The sequence below is a fragment of the Euprymna scolopes genome, chromosome 26, assembly GCF_053919585.1.
Source record: "Euprymna scolopes isolate OS-2025 chromosome 26, ASM5391958v1, whole genome shotgun sequence".
NCBI classification, from domain to species: domain Eukaryota; kingdom Metazoa; phylum Mollusca; class Cephalopoda; order Sepiida; family Sepiolidae; genus Euprymna; species Euprymna scolopes.
The window spans coordinates 6,424,360-6,440,697 of record NC_136507.1 but is presented as its reverse complement, the minus strand read 5'-3'; positions in this window follow the sequence as shown (position 1 = coordinate 6,440,697).

The following is a 16,338-nucleotide window of genomic DNA, read 5'->3' as shown; positions in this document are numbered from 1 at the left end:
ATACACGAGCCAATAAGAACTGATTTAAAAATCGAATTAGTTCAAATCATTTGTTATTGGCTGCTGTATTCTGTGACGTAATAGTCATATCTCGTTTTAAAATCCTAGGATAATTGCTTTGGATTGCACCTGGATTAGTCTGGTAAAAGGCTGCTGGATCTGAGCGCATTACCTACGACATACATCCCAGAACACAGTTAACTTAATTCACCTCCTACACATTATTTAAGCAATGGGTTAATTATCTTTATTCAATTTATGTTTATGACATTCGTTCAATTTTCTGAATGGCAGAATTTTCTAGTCTGTCATTTCTAACCATTTTATATTCACAAAAATTTTAATGACATAAAATTTTGCACTAAATTTATCTTTTTAGCAACGAATCTCTTTGGGGACTTCAGAAATTTTGAGAACAAACTCACAAGATAATATGTTTTTATTATTGTTGATCTCGATCTTTCTCTTTCTCTCTCTTTCTCGTTCTCTCTCTCTCACACACACACTCTCACACACACACACTCTCTCTTTGTTTATATATATATATATATATATATATATATATATATATATATATATATATATGCAATTTGCACCATTTTATGTCTCCTTTCTATCAGTAAAATCAAGATGTTATGATACTAGGTTGGTTGGTTGGTTGGTTGGTTGGTTGGTTGGTTGGTTTATTTAACCAGCATATTGACTTTCATTGGGTCATTTAATGTTGACGATCTTTTTTGTTCTTTTTTTCCATAGTGTTTGTTTCCTTAGTACTTTGGGGGAAGTTTTATCTATTATAGTTGAAAGTTTTTGGGGGTTTTTTTTTTGGTAAGGCCTTGATTTTATATTTTTTGGTATAGTTGTATCTCTCTCAGAAATGAGAGAATGTTGTCTGTGCAGGTGTTTTTAAAAATGTCTTTCATATTGTTGGTTTTTCGGTAGCAATTTCTCGTGGTAGCGTAGGCTCCACATTCTACAAAGATATGTTTTATCGTGTAGGTCTTCTGGCATGTTAGGCATTATGGTGGTTGCTCTTTCCCGAGTATGTAGGAGTGAGTAAGGTTTGTGTGGCCAATGTGTGTTCTGGCTATAACCATTTGTTCTTTTCTTGATTTTTGTAGGGATGGTCACCATTTTCCTAAGGTGGGTTTACTGTGGAAGAGCTTGCTATTTATGTTATTATTCCAGCACTGTTGCCATTTTGCATGGAACAGTTTATTGATTCTGTATTTTAAGTCTGTGTAAGGAATATTGATGAGTTTAGGGTTTAGGTTTAAAGCTGATTTGACTGCTAAGTCTGCTCTTTCGTTACCTTTTACTCCGATATGTCTTGGAATCAAGCACATGATTACCTCTTTGTGGGTAGTCATCGAGTTTAGTCTATTCAATAATTTGGTGATGAGTAGGTTCACGAGCTTTATATTGTTCAATGATGATAGAACAGAGAGCGAATCTGAGAAAATTATAAACTTCTTGTGTTTATTTTTTGTTAGAATGTTGAGAGCAAACTCAATAGCACAAACTTCTGTGGCGAAAATGGAGCTTTCCTGTTGTGGTCTTTAGAGCCATCTAATGTGCAGATGATCGGGGCAATCTAGAAGTATGTCGAGGAATTTTTTCTTGTAGGTGTTAGGGTGGCTTTTTTCTTTGGGGAGTTTACTTAGTTCGAAGATATTTTGGGTTTTTGAGTATCAAAGGTCGGATTTAAGAAAGTGTATGATCGTGGATATTTTGGGTTGTTATCTCTGATTCTTGTCATATCTTTTTCATTCGTAGGCTGAAGGGTTTTATAGCTTTTTCTTTTGCTTCGAATAGTTCAGTGTGTCTTGGATGGAATGTGTCATTGTATGCAAGGTTGTTTGGGCATGATTTTAGTTTAGTATAGTATTGGGTAGCTAATTTATGGCTCCTTATATCTGCTGGTATCTCATTGGCCTCTACGTGTAGACTTTCCACTGGGGACGTTCTGAAGGCTCCCAGTACCAGTCTCAGCCCTCCGTGGTAGATCGGGTCTAGTGTCTTTAAGTAAGTTCTTCTGGCCGACCAATAAATGAAACATCCATAGTCAAGTTTTGATCTGATCAATGACCTGTATAATTTCAAACGGGGTTCTTGATCTGCACCCCATTCTGTGTGGGCTATAATGCGCAGCAGCGTCAATCTTTTATTGCAGTTTGTTTTCAGGTTTTTCAGGTGGGAGATGAATGTGAATTTTTTATCAAATGTCAAACCTAGGAATTTATATTCGTCTGCAATGGGAACTTTTGTATTTTCAAGTTTCAAACAAGGGTCGTTATGGAGTTTCCTCATTTGGCAGAAGTGTACACATTTGGTTTTTGTTTCAGAGAATTTAAATCCTTTTTCTATTGACCACGTTTTTAATTTATTTAGGCATTGTTGGAGCTTGCGTTCTATGGTATGTATATATTTTGACCTGCAATATATCAGGATGTCATCCACATATAAAGATATGTCAACACTGGGAGTTAGGCACTTTGTTATGTTGTTTATTTTAATGCTAAACAAGGTTATAGATAGAATACTCCCTTGTGGGACTCCCTCTTCTTGGATGTTGGTATCTGAGGTTGTTAAGATCTCTTATTATTTCAAATTTCCAGGTAGAATATGCTTTCTCCAAGTCAAAGAAGATTGTCGTGAGGTGTTCGTTTCTTATAAATGATTCTCTTACAGATGTTTCTAGGCGAATCAGGTGATCGATTGTATTTCTTTTGTTACGGCAGTCGCACTGTAGGTTAGAGATAATGTTGTTGGATTCTAAGTACCACATTAATCTGTCGTTGACTATTCTCTCCATTATTTTACAAAAACAACTGGTTAGTGAAATTGGTTTATAGTTTTGTGGGTTTGGGTTTTCTTTTCCTGGTTTGGGGATTGCTATTATTGTGGTTAATCTCCATATATCTGGGAATTCGCCTTCTATTCATATTTTGTTAAAGATTTTTAATAGAAGTTTTAGTGTTTCAGTAGGTAGTTGTCTCAGGAATTCGTAGTGAATTTCATCTGGTCCTACAGCAGTGTTCTGGGATCTTCTGATGGCATCTTCTAGTTCAGTTAGTGAAAGGATTTTATTATAGTTTTCAAGGCTTTTTGATTTGAAGTTGAGTTTATATTTCTCTGCATTTTGTTTGATTGTTGTAAATTTTGTACTGTAGTTTTGGTTAGAAGAATTTTGTGAAAATGTTTCAGCTAGTAAGTCTACTATATTTTTTCATCAATTGTGCTGTTATTTATGACGAAGTGTTTGATTGGTATGGATTGTTGTTTACCTGCAATTTTTCGGATAATTTCCCATATTACTCTTTGGATTTGATACTTGAAAAAAATTTCTCTATTTTGAAGGGAGACACTTTTGTTATCGGTTCTCTTTCGGTTGCTTCAATAATTATGAAAAAAAGGTAGATTTTGAACAAGATTTTGGTTTTGTGATTCTATTTCTGAATCTGAACTAGATTTGTCTGAAACTTCACAATGGTTTCTTTTTTTAGGCTTTTTATTTGCCATTTAAATATTTTGAATTTTTTATTTCTCCTGCTCCCCACCCGCCTCGGAGCCCTATTTGGGAAGTGTTGGGAGGGACCTATTCGCCCCAACACAACAAGGATACAGGAGAAGTATACTCTTCCTGTTGATGGACCCAAGCACCCGTGTTTCCTTCTTCCTTTCTAATGGCCTCATTTCCAGAAAAGATGTTGGTTTTCCAGCTGTGTTTTATCCATTTGATTGACCCTCCAGCCACCGCTTACTAAATCAGTTTTTTGCCTAATGTGGGGAGCGTGAGCGTATTTTCTTGTTGTGTTTGTCTGATTTAGTGCTAGTCATGACCAACCGATTGATTAGATCGGGCCTATCCAACCACCTGTCTTAATCCAAGTAAGGGCCAAAGTGGCGTGTTGCACCTCATGTCCTACTAGGACCTTGAACATGATCTGCTTAACTACCAGGATCCCGTCCTTAGGCATTACAGGTTGCTACCCACGGTCAACAGGTGACCCCATTGAGAGACTTTTACTCTCTACAGGGGGGGGGCAGTCGGTGTATTCTAATGACCCACCGACAGGGCCAGTTGGGAAGTAGGGGAAGAAAAAGAGGCGGGGGAAGGGGGGTGTTGTTTTTGTTTTTTGGTTTGTAGAACATAATTAAGTTTTACAAACGAGAATAGAAAAACAAAAAGGAGCATCAATAAAGGTGCATTTCGTCTCAGGAAATCAATAGACAGCCTGATCTGGTAGCACCAGTTATGATACTAAACCTTATTACTATTAACCTTATACAATATTTACGGTATTAGTTTTAGGAAAAAATTAATTTTAGAGTCTTGTTAAAGTTATATCAATGATTATCAATAAAATTCTATGCAAATTTGAAATATCATATATATATATGTGTGTGTGTGTGTGTGTGTGTGTGTTTATCTAATTTATAAAACTCATTATGTCTGTCTGTTTGTATATCTGTCTGTCTGTCTCCATATTGTTAAACACTATTTCTTCCGAAACTAAAATTTTGCTCTCTAAGACTATTTAAATATTCGGAAGGAAGTGAATAATGAAGAATATTTACTGTCTTATATCAAAAAATTTACATTTCACAAAAAATCGAACATCTGAATTTTCATGAAGGCCTTCTATCCAGTTTTGCCCCATTTGTATAAAATTAAATTATATTGTATAATGTTCACCTTGCGCTAAACAGTTGTGTTCCAACATTTATAATGATCGGTTAATTAGTTTAAGGGCATATCGTATACAGAGAAATATATACACAGTCCTAATCTTATAAATAAACTAGCAGGAAACGCGTACCGGCGTTGCCCAGTGGAAGCCAGAACAGATTCAGTAAATGGTCCCTCTCCCGCTGAAAACAAATTAAAGTACGTTTGTCAGTCGCGGGGGGGAGTAATGCTGGCCCAGAAAATAGCGGGCATTGACGGCCGTAGCCCAAATGAAATCATCCGACTTCGATTGTCTTGTATTTTCTGGAAGCGGCAGGTAGCAAAAGTTACTGGCGATTAGTGCTTTTTGGGGGGCTATTGGTTGTGTTTACTGGCGTCTACTGGTGGGCAACAGGAACTCACTGGCGGCCATGACCAGTGTCGGCCTCCATTTGAATACTCCTAACTAAAATCGTCTGTCTTCAATTGTCGGGCATTGGCATCTATTGGCTGTCACTGGATGTCTGTGCCGGGGAGTGATGATCACTGGCAGTTAGTGTTGTACTTGGTCATTTACGGGCGTTTACTGGTGAACTTTGTTTGCCTTTCTAGTTGTCACCGTCTTGTTCTGGTGTAAAACTCGGTCACTGGTGGCCATGGGTAGTATCGGTCTCCATTAGAGTGCTCTGAAATAAAATTGAGGCGGATAGTTTCGTTTACTGGCGATCACTAGGTTCTCTCTACAATTATCGATCACGACTAGTATCGTGCACTAGAGAACTGCTCTAAAATGAAATCGATTTTGGTTATTGGCACTTCTGAACATAAGCAAGCACTAGCGGTCACTGGCGGGCAAATAGCTTGTTTTCAAATGTCAGGCACTATCATCCAGTGGTGGGCACCGTCACCCGTAGGATGTCATTGCTCTTCTAATGTTCTCATTGTCACTTCATAGCAAGAGTGGTCACTGGCGGGAACTAGTGTTAATACTACTTCTACTACTACTACTACTACAAATAATAATAATAATAATAATAATAATAATAATTTTATTGTCACCCAAATTCCAGTGATTACCAAGAATTCTGATAAAAAATAAGAATGCTGATAACATAATAAATAACTGACGTATTAAAAGCAATAATAAAAGCAATAACACAAACAATATGTAAGCCATAAAGTCCGTTCTCCTCCTATTGTTCGCTTCAAAAATAAGAATACTGTTGATACTGCTAAACAATAGAAGTATCGCTAGTAATAACTAAAGCAGTAACAGTAACAGGGAAGTATAAGTCGTAATACAAATAAAGACAATGATGTAAGATCTGTGCTTGTATGGAAAGCAATAAACAAAAAAGAAATGTGTTTTAATCGTCTGTTCGATGAGAAAACTCTATTGAAAAACAAAACGTATATTTATACTGTTCTCCGTTTATGTATGTGTGAATTTTCCGGCGGGATTTGCCGAAGTATGAAAAATAGACTCAATGATTTCGTATTTTATGAGAAGACTAAATTCAAGGATTGGTAAGATTTACGTCTATTGGATTACATAGCTGAGAAAATGAGGCAAGGGAAGCAATTATTTTTTTTTTTTTTAGAAAAGTGACGAAATGTGTATATTCTTGCGCGAAATATGCTGCACTATAAGGTTTGAATGGTGAGTACGAAAGATTTGCACTTTTTGGTTTTCTGTTCTGTCGATTGTCTCTTTAATTATAAAATGTTATCATTTTATTATATATAGAGATTAATATATACATAGATTAATATATAGAGAGATAAATAAATGTATCTGATGCTATGTTTTAGCTTCAAACATTGTCTATACTTTGTGCTGAGGAAGAGACTTGATATCAATAAAATCATTATCGTGTCACAAACAACCATATATAGACCTTTTGTTTATGTTGAATGATTGCAATGATGTGAATTAATGTAATAAAGTTCTCGATTCTGTTATATGTACATATATATATACATATACATATATATATACATATATATACATATATATGCATATATACATATATATACATATATATGCATATATACATATATATACATATATATGCATATATACATATATATATATATATATACATATATATACATATATATGCATATATACATATATATATATATATATATAGAGAGAGAGAGAGAGAGAGATAGATAGATAGATAGATAGATAGATAGATAGATAGATATTATAACTAAGTAGAGTACACAATGTATTACATAATAAATATTTTTTAATAATACTCCAACAGTAACAAAAAAAATGCAAAATATTGATCATGTCATTAGTTGTATACTCTAATAATAAGATAATATTTATTGAATCATTGAGCTAAATTTTACCTGCAGTATTTCTTTCTTTCATGGATAGTTGAAAAGCTTTATATGTTTATATTGATATAAATTGAATGTTGTGTCTCCTTGTGATACAATTGGTTTTATATTACTTCTATTAATACACACGCACATATATATGTGCGCGCGTATGTGTATGTCTAAAACACATTGGCTCTTTTTTCTCATTTGAATCTCTCTCTTTTCAGTATCTCTTTCACATGTACTTTCTCTTTTTTGTTCATTATTATCGATTTTTCATCGAATATCATTTTAAAATATATATTGAATACAACACTCATAAAAATAGATTCAGCTTAAAACCTTTTAGAGTCCCATATGACCATCCATAAATTATATATATTTAATATACTTTTAGTGTCTTTCACTTAATATTATTAAAAAAATATAAATCGATTAATATTATAAATTAATTTACTAATCTTTCCAATATAAATTACTCAGTCCTACATACGACAATCTAGTTTTAATAAACATTTTTCGAACTTGTTACTTATTTAAGTATAATTTTTGTTTATCATTCTATATATCCTAATTCTCTAATAAGTGTGTTTCAGAGTTTCTTACTCTGATAACCTGTTATTTTAATTATAATGAAATAAATGTATATTTAAGTGAAAACTAATTCTAATTTTAATTCAAGTTAATAAGACTTATAAATATTGTTTAGACCTAAAATTATAGAGCATATCCAACTCAGATTTTTCTTATACTTTAAACCCCCTCTCCTATGTACTTTAATTATTTTTTTTTATTTTTATTTACTTTTATTTATGTTTTTTATTAAGTTTAACTAATAATTCCGAAATGAATTTATAGACGTTTGCAGCTTCTCTTCCAATTTTCGGATTTTAATCATGTCAAATCATACTTCATTTCCTTTCGATGGATTAATTGTTGCTATTTCTTCTGATGAGTTAAGGGCATAATAAATTCACTGATTGATATAATAATTAAGTGATTGATTTTGCGCTACGAAACAGATACTGTCAAGAATTGTATAAGTCAACTGAATTAAAGGAATAAATTATAAGATGGTCAACATCACGAATTTTGGAATATAACTTTTTGTCATTTATTCTCTATATTGCTGTGTAATTACATTGAGCTTCTTAAATAAGGATTGATATATATTATAAGAAAATATATTTCTACAAATATGTGTGTGTGTGTGTGTGTGTGTGTGTGTGTGTGTGTGTGTGTGTGTGTGTGTGTGTGTGTGTGTGTGTGTGATAGCTACGGTCAATCCTTCGTACAACGAATACATACTGAAGGGTTTCTGCATGTGTAATTATTGAACTCATCTTGTACTGGCCAGGCTTATAATTGCTTAACTTCGGTGATCTTGCAAGAACCGGTATGTCAACGAACGTAATTGTGCCGAATTAAATATATATATATATAGAGAGAGAGAGGGAGAGACAGAGAGAGAGAGAGAGAGAGAATATATAATAAATATATAACTACTTCACCTACTCACATAAAATTAGTATACGAAAGTATAAATTTATGCGTAAACTTTAAGTATTTACTTTAAAAGTGCTCAATACGTAGGTAGAGCTAGTTAGTAATTTATAAAATATATATGGCGATTAAGCTATACTGAATATTCCGCGTTTCATCCACTCTAGGATTCTTCAGGCTTATGCGCATAAACGGAATATTCAGTGTAGCTTATGCGCATAAGCCTGAAGAATCCTAGAGTGGATGAAACGCGGAATATTCAGTGTAGCTTAATCGCCATATATATTTTATAAATTACTTACTAATATATATATATATATATATATATATATATATATATATATAGAGAGAGAGAGAGAGAGAGACAGACAGACAGACAGACAGACAGACAGACAGAGGGAGAGAATATATATTGCTCTGTAATTACATTGAGCTTCTTAAATAAGGATTAGTATATAAGAAAATATATTTCTATAGAAATATACACATATATATATATATATATATATATATATATATATATATATATATATATATATATATTCTCTCTCATGAACAAGTGTTGAAGTTCAGTTTCACCGTTTTTTCATAAAATGATACCTAGGTTAATTTCTCTCGCTGGGTCTCACGAATAACGTTTCTATCTTTCTCCAATTAAAAATCCTATTCGGTTAAACGAATATTTTTCAACCAGGAAAAGCGGAAAATTACGACCGAAAGTGGAGGAGAGGAGCAGTGAAAGAGCAAGAGAGAGGGAGAAAGGGGGTTGAGGATGAGTGAGGATTTGTGTATCAAGTATTTGGTCTTCAGTTAACTTGGCCGGGTCTTGTCTGATTTCATTTTTATCAGATGATCAACGCGCTAGTTTTTCGTCCATTAGCCCCTTTGTCGCTTTGCCTTTGATCTCTCTCTCTCTCTCGCACGCACGCACACACACACACACCTAAGGCAGATAAAGAGAAACCTAGCGAGATTGAATCGATTGTTTTTATCAATCCAGATTGACTTAATAGTTTGCATCTTTATTTAAGAAGCCCTTGTGGCTCACACACACAAACTCACACACAAATTCGTTCTCTCTCTCTCTCTCTCTCTCTCTCTCTCCCTTTTTCTATCTCAGTGTCTCTATATCTCTTACACCTTCCTTTTCTAATGATTTCTTTTCCATCTCTTCATTCTTATCTCCCTCTTTCTCTATCTCCCCTCTCTTTCTCGCACACATTCTTTCTCTCTCATCCACACGGACATCATGCAATATTATAATCTTGTGCGTATTGCTATGACGTCCACCGATACCACCATCTTGATTTTGCTATTTCAAACCCGAATCCATCGGTCTAGCCATTAAATCTGTCTGTGTTCGTGTTATTCATTCAATATGTCTTCGTGACCGTCCGATTATTCAATTGTCCGATTGTCTGTATTTTATTTAACCGTTAATCCATTTCTTCTCTTTTTCAGATTCACTTGGAGACTTATTTAATCAATACATACACATAAAAATATCCACACGAGATTGAAACGCGGAAAATTCTGTCCATCTCTACTTATGTATTGAGAACTGTTCGAGTATATACTAAAAATATATGCATAAAATTTTATGTAGATGCATGCAATAATATGTATGTGTGTGTTACTTCTGCTAGATAGGATTTTGAAGTTAAATTAAATTTTTCTATTAAATTGTTCGATGATAATTAAGTTGGTATATTTCTTGAAGTAAGACATCTTTTCCCCTTCTTCTGAAGAACAAATTTTCTTTCATTTATTCCGGTTAAGAATATTGTTAAAATTGGGGAATTTTCAATGCTGACCTAAACAGTTGTTACTGGTGTGGGTGTTTATGCTGCTGCTGCTGCTGCTGCTGCTGCTGTGGTTGATGATTATGATGATGACAAAGAAGAAGAAGAAGAAGAAGAAGAAGAAGAAGACGACGACACACCTCTGCAAGCTCACGAATTTTGTGCCTTGGGATTGTATGGTCTACATGATGTCTTTGTTGGTTTCTACCATGCAAGACTGTAAGTTCTTCTCTACTGCCATCGAGTACAGCAAGATTCAGCAGTTGTATGCGAAGTCGGAGAAGGTTTGGTCAAGAACACACAAAGGATTGCGCATATGCACGTCACCATTTTCATTTCATATATTTGTTATTCCACGACTAACACATCTTCAATTGCTACACACAGGCGTAAAAACGACTAAAGGACGACGGCTACGGAGACTGACTTCTGAATTTTTACAAGAGCTGTTTTAACCAGTTTGCGACTTTAATAATGTTTGGTGCTAAATCTGTCAGCTATACGTGCCCGCCTAGCAACCGCAATGTCAGATGGTATATCTCTCATACTTCGATGTTACTACTACCCCTTCAACGACGAGGAAGAGTTAGTCTTTAGGACATAGCTTCTGCTGCTTCTGCTGCTTCTGCTGCTTCTGTTGCTACTGCTGCTACTGCTGCTTAAGTCATTTATTAAAAAATTACATTTCTCTCCCGTCCTCAGTTTCGGATGAACAATTACGTTCGTGTAGCTTAAATATTGCATTATTTATTTCTTAATACATGTCCAAAAAAAAAAGGAAGTACAAAAATTTGCTTGTGGGCGCCTATTTAGGATGTTATATTTATGAAATTCTATGAGCGGCCTTTGATGTCATTCTTGGATTTTTCATGCCTGAGTAGTACATTTTTCTTAAGATAAATTGTTGAATAAAATAAACAAGAATTCATGTTACAAAAATCCCGGAAAATACCAAGTTCCCAAAAATAGCGAACGGAACAAAAAACCGAGGGAGACAGAGATAAGTCGGAGAGGGGCATGACACGACAAACAATCACATCGTCCGCCACTTTATCCTATCTCTCTCTCTCTCCCTCTCTCTCTCTCTCTCTCTCTCTCTGTCTCTCTCTCTCCTTTTTTCCATCAGTACAAGCATAGTAGTCTGGTTGTTAAAATAAAGTGCAGGTGTTTTCATATCCGCTAAATGATTCATTCATTGTTATTCAACAAATATACATTCGTATGCATATAGAAAAAAAAGAAACTACTAAATTTATATATATGCATTTTCTACGCTCACTCATTATACAAGAAAATCTAATTGTTCTGTATTTTTTTTTACAACGGTAAGAATTATTTATAAAAAAGCAACGACAAACAAAATAAAACGGTATTAAATTATACCACACGAAAGAAACGAATCTTGTCGTCAAGTTAATATTGTTATACAGTTTTTTGTTTGTGTTTTTTGTCTTTTTAGACCGAAAATATACTAAAACTAATATTTTTTTCTTGCTAGCATTCTAACGTAAAGGAAATACTCATGAATTAAATGTATTCATTATAATTCCAACAAAATAAACTGATAGATTTAATTACAAATATTTCTATTTATGGTTATGGTTATGTTTTCATTTTTTTATAAATGGTCATCATCAATCAGAAACATCATTATTATTGATTATCAAACTTTTCTACATTATTGGCAATGTGTCCTTTGCACCGCTTTCACGGAGAAACTGATTTGGAAATCTTTGTTTCTCTCAGCTCGAAAAACGTGACATAATTCATTATCTCAAACTGCCTGTTTTGTCTACGCCGTTTGACCTACTTTACGTACCCACTTTTGGGAACAATTCTGTTTTGCCGATTTGGACTATCATGACTGTACTAAGTGTGACCCTTGTCAAAATACACACTAGCTGATTTAATCGCTAATGACGTAAGGTCATTAATATGTAACAGCTATTCTACTATTTCAACTGCAAACAATCGAACAAGAATGCTAGTCAGAGGGAGAGATTGTTGCTATCAACATCGCAGAAGAATATGAAAGACATATCAATTTTAGTACGGCTCCTACAACTATCGTTACTACGGCTTGTCATCAACATGAGATTTTAGCTATAAGAGACACGCTAGCAACATATTTGTTATGGCAATGATGCACGTCCAGGTAATTTGAGACATACCGAATTAATTGCCGGTGTGCCAACCCCGACAAAGCATTCGACTGCCACATTAAAACTGAGTGTTGCGGCTCGTTGTACACCTCCTCGGAGATATTTCAAAAACCCCAAGTTATGTCGATGTTTTAAAATAAACTCCATGCGTTTCATATTCCTTCATAAACATATTCCTTCATGTGCCGACTTTCAGATGCATCGACGGCCAATCGCATCGGCATTTTAGAATTTCTCAAAGGCACAAGGTGATTGCAGCAGTGGAACATGAACACGCGGTATTATCTATTTCGATATTATTGGCTGACCCCCCACCTCTCTCTCTCTCTCTCTCTCTCTCTCTCTCTCTCTCTCTCTCTCCTAAGTGGTTGACTGCAAATATTCATAAGAAATTCTCATTAATATATTTTATTCAAGATTTGCCCCGAATGTTGCGGTGTCTATTTTTCTTCCTTCTTCGGTGCCATGTTGTCACTGGTTTCCCCAGATTTGTTTCGTATACTTCTCCGTCGCATTTTCTTGTTGTCGTTAAACATTAAACAACTTCTGTACCCAGTCGATTATTTTTCGAGTTTTTTGTCTTTTCTTGTTCGGACCAGTTGTTTTTTTACTTCGTCGGGTTATAGTAAGAAACATTGAAAGAAGACAGAGAATGCGGGTTTTATTCAGCAAAATTGGTTAAATAATCACATGTACCATATTAAGTACACTCAATTCTGTAGAAGAGAGACAGTTCTGAACCTTGGTAAAAATATAAACAGATAAACAGACAGCGCCTGCAATCGTATCATTGTTAAAACATTTGTCAGGGACCGTCGGCATCAATGTTAAAACTCGATCTGTTTTAAAATCTCGTCGTTCCTCTTCGCATATTGTTCTAAGTCTTTTCTGACCTTATGCAGTAAATCTCACCCTCGTGCCAGACACTCTGAAATATACTCTCTGACATTTTTATGTTTCACTCACGTACAAGGCGTGACTACACACATTTTCCTGTGTGTACTATATATACTAGCGTAACTACACACATTTTCCTGTGTGTACTATATATACTAGCAAATCTATCAAGAAAATGTTCTTCTTGGGTTCCCATACTTCCACTGACGCTTTACTCTAACTATTTCAAACAGGCCAACTCTCGTCACATGTAGTCTTGATTAACCAATACGAGTCTTTGGAATCTCCCAACACATGATATCTATCTAACAATTAACATTAAAAAAACGCGTAATGATTGATAGATTGGAATTTTTTGTACATCTGTTCTATCATATAGAAAAATGGCCAGTATTTTTATTCTAATACAAGAATGATAATCCGTCTGCGCCACGATACAGAAAAAGGATCATAATTTTATTCTAACGACACACTGGTAAGATGCGGAAATCAAGCATGGATTTGTGGTGGTTGGAAATGTTTGTTAGGCTTTTTCTTATTTCAACGAATTTTCAGCTGCTGCTGTAGCACTGCTCCTCTTCCTCCTACTTCTCCTGTCACATCGCCTACTCATATGTGATTACGAAATCGCAAAAATGTTCAACATTTTCAATTGGATTATAAACTCGTGTATCTCCCAAGATAACTGTGTTGAAAGGCGCGTATTTGCTTTCCTTGGGGTTTATTTATCGGCTTATAATTAATCTTGTTTCTTTAAGGTTTTCTTACCATTGTTTCGAAAAGGTTGCGCACATTATGAGCCATAACTGATTTCTGTACTTTCTTTTATAGCGGTTCATTGTTTGTCTTATTTTTCTGCTGTTGCTTTTCTCTATTTGTATCTGTATTTCATTTGAGGAATTATTTATTTAAAAGTAAATTTTTGTAGTTACAGTAATCCTTAATGATATAAACTCTTGTACAATTGTCCAGCTTTCTTTATCCAGTTTAATAATACTGAACAAGTGGTTAAAATATTATTTAGATTCATCGGACTACTGTTCTCCTCTTGATTGTTATTTTCACAACGTTTTGGTTGGTGTAACCTCCAACCTTCTTCAGGTATTTTTATTTCTGTTTGTAAATATCACTATTTATCACTAATTAGTATTACTATGTATATTCCTATATATATTACTGTATGGTAAGTTATAAAATATATATGGCCAGTATTTTTATTCTAATACAAGAATATATAATATATAAAATATATAAGATATATATGGCGATTGTAACTTACTAACTAGCTCTGCCTACGTATTGAGCACATTTGAAGTAAATACTTAAAGTTTACGCATAAATTGATACTTTCGTATATTAATTTTATGTGAGTAGGTGAAGTAGTTATATTACTGTATATATATATAGATATATATATTACTGTATATATTACTGTATATATTACTATGTATATGTCTATATATATATATATATATATATATATATATATATATATATTGCTGTAACACTTTACTATGTATATGTCTATGTCTATGTATATATAGCTTAATGTAAAAGGAAAAGAGAAAGATCAATTCCACAAAAGGAGACTTATCCGGATAATGTCAAGCTCAACAATAATTATTGGAGCTTATACAATAGGACAACAAGATTATGAAGTGAAGCCCCAAAACTATATATTGGTAGATATAGAATAGATCATTTATTGAATAATGGAATACAGGCAAAATTTTGGGGATAGAAGGGACTCTTTATGCCAGGGTAATTTGAAGCCTAATGCTTCTCATCAGAAGAGTAGAGAAGGTGCTAGGAAGCATGGGGGAGATGCGGCGTCTAGCGTAAGGTTCATTAGGGATGAAAAAGATTAAGAGGAATTATAGAATGTTGGGGGAAACTTAATTGAATTCTAAATAAATAAGGAGAAGCGTATTATATATAATATGATATATAAGAATATATATGGTCTTTAACATAGTATTTTGATTAAGCGGCATATGTATTATGGTTAAATAGGGGGTGTATTGTTGTTGCGTGGTGATTTATTTTAACGGTTTGTGGGGTGTCTATTTTCTATGGAGTGGGTAATTTTGATTAATTTTGATTAGTGACACCTAAACGGCAAATGGTGGCTATAAAATCGCTTATAATTTGGAGGGGAGTTATGCAAGGTTGTAAAACTGAAAGGTAATATGCGGCAATATATTTATAAGTTTCTACTGTTATGATATAGGGAGTATGGTCATAAGGGGGCGGTTGGAGATTAGGGTGGCAATGACTATGAGTGCTTATAACTTGATGCAAAAGGTTAAGTATACACAGTGATGTTAAAATGGGGGAGTAAGGAAACCATTGCTACTTATGAGAGTGGTAAAAATATACCAAATAATAGTAGGGTAATTATAATAGTACGGAAGATAATAGTAATGACAATTATAATAATAGTAGTAATAATAAAGCTGAAAATAAATTAGAAGTAAAATTGAATATTAAAAGAAAATATGTATAAAATAAAAATAAAGCAAAATTAAAAGTAAACATTAAAATCAAACATTAAATATAATGTTACCAATAGTTGTGATAAAATTAAATTCAAAATTACTGTTAATAACTGTGAAAATGGAGATAATGATAGCGGTTATAGTAGCAATGACGGGGGTAATAACGGGGATAATAATGATGATATCAATTATAATGATGATTATAATAATGATGATGATAAAAACAATAATAATGATAACAATAGTAATAGTGTTAAAAACAGTGCAGTAATAATAATGATAATAATAAAGGCAGTAGTAACAATACGTCTACCACTACCTCCACCAACATCACTACTACTACCAATAATAATAATGTAAATACTGTTAATACTAATTATTAGGGGTGTGTAAAAGTAAGGGATACAGACAAGTGGGGGTGGGTTAGAATAGCAGGAAATGGGGTTGAGGAGTGAAGGGTAAGTGGA